This window comes from Chlamydotis macqueenii, chromosome 25 (genome assembly GCF_036417535.1).
Source record: "Chlamydotis macqueenii isolate bChlMac1 chromosome 25, bChlMac1.mat, whole genome shotgun sequence".
Taxonomy (NCBI): domain Eukaryota; kingdom Metazoa; phylum Chordata; class Aves; order Otidiformes; family Otididae; genus Chlamydotis; species Chlamydotis macqueenii.
Genome location: NC_141580.1, coordinates 6420176 through 6426182, shown reverse-complemented (window position 1 = coordinate 6426182; position 6007 = coordinate 6420176). Strand labels below are relative to the sequence as shown.

General features: G+C 49.6%; 1 protein-coding gene across 1 annotated transcript in view; it reads right to left on the bottom strand.

Moving 5' to 3' along the window:
• LOC104477806 (M1-specific T cell receptor alpha chain-like) overlaps nt 1–6007 on the bottom strand; it is a 117313-nt gene that overhangs the window by 72849 nt on the left and 38457 nt on the right. The window lies entirely within an intron of this gene.

Below are 6007 nucleotides of genomic sequence, written 5' to 3'. Positions count from 1 at the left end.
GGGGAAATGTGCTGATGGAAACTCGGGCACTTCACAAGCTCTACTGGTGTTTTGCTGGGACAGAGTGAAGGTTCCTCAAAGCAGCTCGTACGGGGCTGTGTTTTCTCTTTGTGAGCAAAGGAATGTTGATGGCACAGGGATGTGTAACCTCTTGCTGAACAGTGCTTTCCCTGCTACAAGGCCTTTTCTCTTTCTCACACTGCCTCACTCGCCATTACCTGCAATACTCAATAAGCTGGGAGGTGACACAGGCAGGGCAGTTGATCCCTACTGACAAAGGAGTGTTCCCCTTGGTGGCATTCTGTGATGAGGTTACAACACTGCTGGATAAGGGGCAATCCAATGATGTCACCTGGACTTGTGCAAAGTATTTGACACTGTCCTACATGACATCTGTTTCTCTAAACTGGAGAGACATGGATTGGATGAATGGATCACTTGGTGGATAAGGAATTGGCTGGATGGCCGCACTCTAAGAGTTGTGCTCAACGACTCAATGTCCAAGTGGAGACTGGAGGTCAGTGACCCTTCCTCAGGGCTTGGTACTGGGACCAGCCCTGTTTAACATCTTTGTCGGTGACACAGACAGTGGAACAGAGTGCACCCTCAGCAAGTTCTCCAATGACGCAAAGCTGTGTGCTGTGGTTGGCACACTGGAGGTAAGGTTTGCTATTGAGAGGGACCTTAACAGGCTGGAGAGGTGGGCCCATGAGATGCTCATGAAGTTCAACCAGGCCAAGTGCAAGTTCCTGCACATGGGTCCAGGCAATTCCAAGCACAAATACAGGCTTGGTGGACAGTGGATTGAGAGCAGCCCTGAGAAGGACTTGTGTTTGCTGGTGGATGAGAAGCTCAACGTAAGCCGACAATGGGCACCTGCAGCCCAGAAAGCCAACCACATCCTGGGCTGCATCAAAAGAAGCATGGCCAGCAGGTTGAGGGAGGGGATTCCTCCCCTCTACTGCACTCTCATGTCACCCCACCTGGAGTACTGCATCCACCTCTGGAGCCCCCAGCACAAGAGGATTATGGTTGTGTTGGAGTGGGTCCAGAGGAGGCCACCAAGATGATCAGAGGGCTGGAACATCTCTCCTATGAGGACAGGCTGAGAGAGTTGGGGCTGTTCAGCCTGAAGAAGAGAAGGCTCCGGGGAGACCTTATAGCAGCCTTCAGGTACCTAAAGAGAGCTATAAAATAGTCAAAGAGAACCTGAATAGCAGGGCCTGCTGTGATAGGACAAGGAGTGATGGTCTTTAACTAGAAGGAGATACATCCAGACTAGGTATAAGGAAAAAAGTTGGACTAGATGACCTTTAAACATCCTTTCAACCCAAACCATTTCTGTGGTTCTATACCACATGGCAGAGTGCTGAGCAATAAAAGTCAGGCAAAGAAGCAGGAAAGGAGGACATTTGCAGTGATGGCATTTGTCTTCCCAAGTAATCATTATTCATGAGGAAAGCCTACTTTCCTGAAAATGGCTAACACCTGCCTGCAGATGGCAAGTAGGGAATGTGTTTCTTGTTTTCATTGGCCTGTCCATGCAGCTTTTTCTTCACCTATTCAACTGTCTTGATCTCAACCCATGACTTTTCTCTCATTTACTCTTCTGATCCTCTCCCCCATCCTGGTGAGGGGGCAGTAAGGGAGTGGCTGTACGGTGCTTAGCTGCCCGTCAGGGTTCACCCACAACAGAATTGAAAAGACAAAATACCTGGGAGGAGCAATTCCACGTACCAGTATGCACTGAGGGCCATAAGGCCCTGAGGCTCCTTCCAGACACCAAGTTGAACATGAGCCAGCACTGGAACCTTGTGGCTCTATCTGGGTTTTGTGGCAAGGTTTTGGAAGTGGGGTGGACTGCACAGGTGGCCTCTGTGAGAGGAGACCAGGGCTGCCCTTGTGTAGTACCCAGGTGATTCCAGCCTGCTCCAATGAGGATCCACTGCTGGCCAAAGGTGAGCCAACCAACTAAGCTGGTGATACCTCTGTGGATGCATATTTACAAAAAGGTAAAAAACACTGCACAGCAGCTGTGAGAGAGAATAGTTAGAAAAACCATGAGATGAAAAAAATCCTTACAAACACCAAGGTGAGTGAAGAAGGAAGAAGCAGAGGAGGTGTTCCAGGGCCCACAGCAGAGATTTCCTACAGACTATGGTGAAACAATCTGTCCTCATGCAGTCTGTTAAAGCAGGGTCTGGGAAGATCCTTGCCCCTGCAATCAGTCTGGGATTCAGACTGGAAGCCCTGGCTTTCTTAACTCATTCCACGAAGGCGCTTAGGTGTGGCTGGATCCAGACTTAGCCCCGACCGTGAAGAAGAGTTTGAACTCTCATTTCTGTTGCAGTGTTGGGTTTTTACAGCTCAGCTGTGGTCCTCCCATGATGAACCTCAAAAAAAGGAAACCCGTGGGCAGTTACAGCTGTCACAATCAAAGTTCCTACCCTCGATGCTCGCTTCACGTGCAGTCCAAGCATCTGTTAGCCCAATGGTATTTCTGGGGTGGGGTCTTCCCACTCCTCATTGGGTCCCGTCCTTATGTCTACACAGGACATTTCCGTACGTGGGCCAATGACTTGGGGGGAAATGAGATTCTCTAAGGTTCATCCTAACAGAAGAACTTCTAGGGTAAAATGCAATTGCTGGTTCCAGGATAAAATGTCCTTGGCATGTGTCGTGGTTTTGTTTAGTGAGGGGGGGCCTAAGGTGGCAGCTTCTGTAGGAAACTGCTAGAAGTCGCTCCCCTTTGTTCAGTGGACTCGGCCAGACCTAGGGCGGACCCGCTGCTGGCCAAGGTCGAGCCAATTGGTAGCAGAATGTTCTGTGATAACGCCTCTGCGATAACGTATTTAAGAAAGGGAAAACAGAAAAAAAAAAAAAAGAGAGAAGAGAAGATGTGAAGAAGCTGAGCGGGGGCAGAGGCGCAGAGGGGGAGGCCTCATGGGCCTTGCAGGCCTCACCCTCTGGTCTCTCGCCAGGTGGCCAACTGGGCCCGACTCGGTCTGGCCCAGCTGCAAGAAGTGGAGAGGAGATGAGAAGTGAATAAGATGTAAAAAGATCCTGAGAGACATCTGCCAGCCTGTTGTGAGGAACGGCTGCAGACGCCAAGGTCAGTGCAGAAGGGTGGGGGGAGTGAGAGAGAGACTGCGTAGTCTGGTCCCGATCGCGGCTGAACTACGACAGCATGCTCACTACAGCTGTTCCCTAAGGAACACACCCTGCATCCCTCTGCGTGTGCTAAGGTGAGCAGAACAAACAGAAGGGAGGGTGGAGCAGAGTGGAGACATCACAGCCAAACTCTGTTACACTCCCTGCAGGGATGGGAACCTCATGGCACCTGCTGGCTAATCGGCCAATAGTAGCTGACGAACTGCATTGCAACTGTCAGACAAGAAGAGTACCAGTTGCTGAGCCAAGAATCATGGTGCAATCGTGTCCTTTAGATGGACTTTGCTCATTATAATGTCATTATAATACCAGAACACACCTCCATCCCAGAAGTTGCCTGTCTCCAATGTGTGACCACCCCTCCCTCAGCATGCATTCTGCATTTCTCCTAGTCTGTACCTCTAAAGCAAAGTGAGAAAAATGTACACCAATCCTAACAAAGGTTTGTATGACTAGAGTCACTCTAGCTCCACCTAAAAGTGCAAACCAGTATGAAAGTGGCTTAAGAGAAGGGGGATATTGCGGAAGGCCTCCTTGGGAACATCTGTGACCAGTCAATGGGCTGGACCTCTCTTTCTCCCCCATAAGGGACACCTGTTGGGTAAGAGCTGTGTGTTATGCGTGCTTAGACACTTTCGTCTTGCTGGCTATTAAAACTTAGTATTGACAAGATATATACACATATATAATTTCAAACCTGTTTTCAGAGCCAGTATCTTAGCACCGGCTATCTTCAAACATTTATCCTGTCACAAACATATATGAAAAATTTGCCTATAAGTTTCTGGAAACTTTAATAATATATATATAGGGGATAAGGGATTTGTCTCAGTGTTGCTGCCTCTGAGAGTCTCTTAATCGGTCAGACGAGCACCCCCCAACCTTGCAGGATCTCCAGAGGGATTTGTCCCAGTAACGCCAGCAGCATAAGCCTGACAGCCTGGCCAACTTGCAAAGGGTTTGAGGAAAACCCCCTTCTCCTTAAACAGAGTGTGGCATGCTGGTTGGATACAAGGGTCTTCTCTTTCTTGGGAATCCAACAGGCTCATCAAAGTGAAAAGGGTTTGAGGTAACAGCCCACTCTCTGTCCTCCATCAGCACAATAACGGGTCTTATTGTGACATCTCATATTCACAGTTTGCAGTTGGACACTAACGCTATTTTCCTTGTCTCCTGGCTCATGTTGGCACCCTGGGGTCCTCAGATACCAAGGTCTTTCTTTGTTGTCTGTTACGTGATTTGAAGATCTTCCTTTCCCTTAAGTCACGGGTTTGGTTCCCCTTCTCTTGTAAATTGGGATGTCCCAGACGCCTTTTTTACCTTCTCTGCACAGCCATCCCTGCTAATGAACAGAGTTCATTTAAAATACAGTTATAGAATCACAGAATCATAGAATGGTTAGGGTTGGAAAGGACCTTCAATGGTTATCTAGTCCAAACCCCCTGCAAGGAGCAGGGACATCCCCGACAAGATCAGGTTGCTCAGAGCCTCATCCAACCTGGCCTTGAACATTTCCAGGGATGGGGCATCCACCATGTCTCTGGGCAATATGGGCCAGTGCTCTACCACCCTTAGTCTAAAAAAATTTTCCTAATACCAAATCTGAATCTACCTCACTCTGTTTTGAAACTATTACCCCTTTTCCTGTCACAGCAGGCCCTACTGAAGAGTCTCTCCCCGTCTTTCCTGTAGGCCCCCTTGAGGTACTGGAAGACCACTATCAGGTCTCCCGGGAGCCTCCTCTTCTCCAGGCTGAACAGCCCCAAGACTCTCAGCCTGTCCTCACAGGAGAGGTGCTCCAGCCCTCTGATCATCTTCGTGGCCCTCCTATGGATCCTCTCCAACTGGTCCATGTCTTTCTTCTGTTGGGGGCTCCAGACACAGTACTCCAGGTGAGGTCTCATCAGAGCAGAGTAGAGGGGGAGAATGCCCTCCCTCGACCTGCTGGCCATGCGGTTGGCCTTCTGGGCCGCAAGGGTGCATTGCCTGCTCATGTTGAGCTTCTCATCCACCAGCACTCCCAAGTCCCTCTCCTGAGGGCTGGTCTCGATCCATTCTCCGCCCAGCCTGGATTTGTGCCTGGGATAAAAACTTATGCCAAGTTTTAAACAAGGCCTGCTCATGCTAAGCTGTAAGCAAGTTACAATTCAACCACACTTGATTCTAACTTAGCTTCCTTCCAAGCAATCACACAATCAATTCTGACATTCTCTAAGGAAACCTATTTTAACCCCCAGCACAGCCCAGAGAGGCCTGCTCCAGAGCAGACAGCCACACTGCAGCCCGTGGAGGACCCCACGCCACAGCAGTCAGATGTCCCCTGAAGGAACCTGGTGCACATAGAGAGCCCAGGCAGGAGCAGGTTTCCAGGCATGAAGGGTGGCCCCTGGATGCCCACGCTGGACCAGTCTGCTCCTGAAGGACTGTACCCCATGGAGAGGACCCACACTGGAGCAGTTCATGGAGTGTATACTGGGGAGGGAGCCCACCCCAAAGCAGAGGGCAAGTGTGAGGAGGAAGGAATGGCAGAGATAAAGTGTTATGAACTGACCCCACTCCACATTCCTCAGGTCCTGGCACTGTTTGGGGTGTGGAAGAGGTAGAAGACTCGGGAACAAAGGAGGGGTGTTGAGCCTGGAAAGAAGAGGGGACAGTGTTCTTATTCTTGTCAATGTTTCTCACAATCCTACGCTTTTTTTTTTTTATTGGCATACATTGATTTTCCCTAAGTGTCTCGTGCCTGTGATTGGCAAGCATCTACTTGTAATTAATTTGACCCATGAGCATTTTCATCTTGATTTCTCCCCTTGTGTGTTGTGGAAGGGGAGTGAGAGAG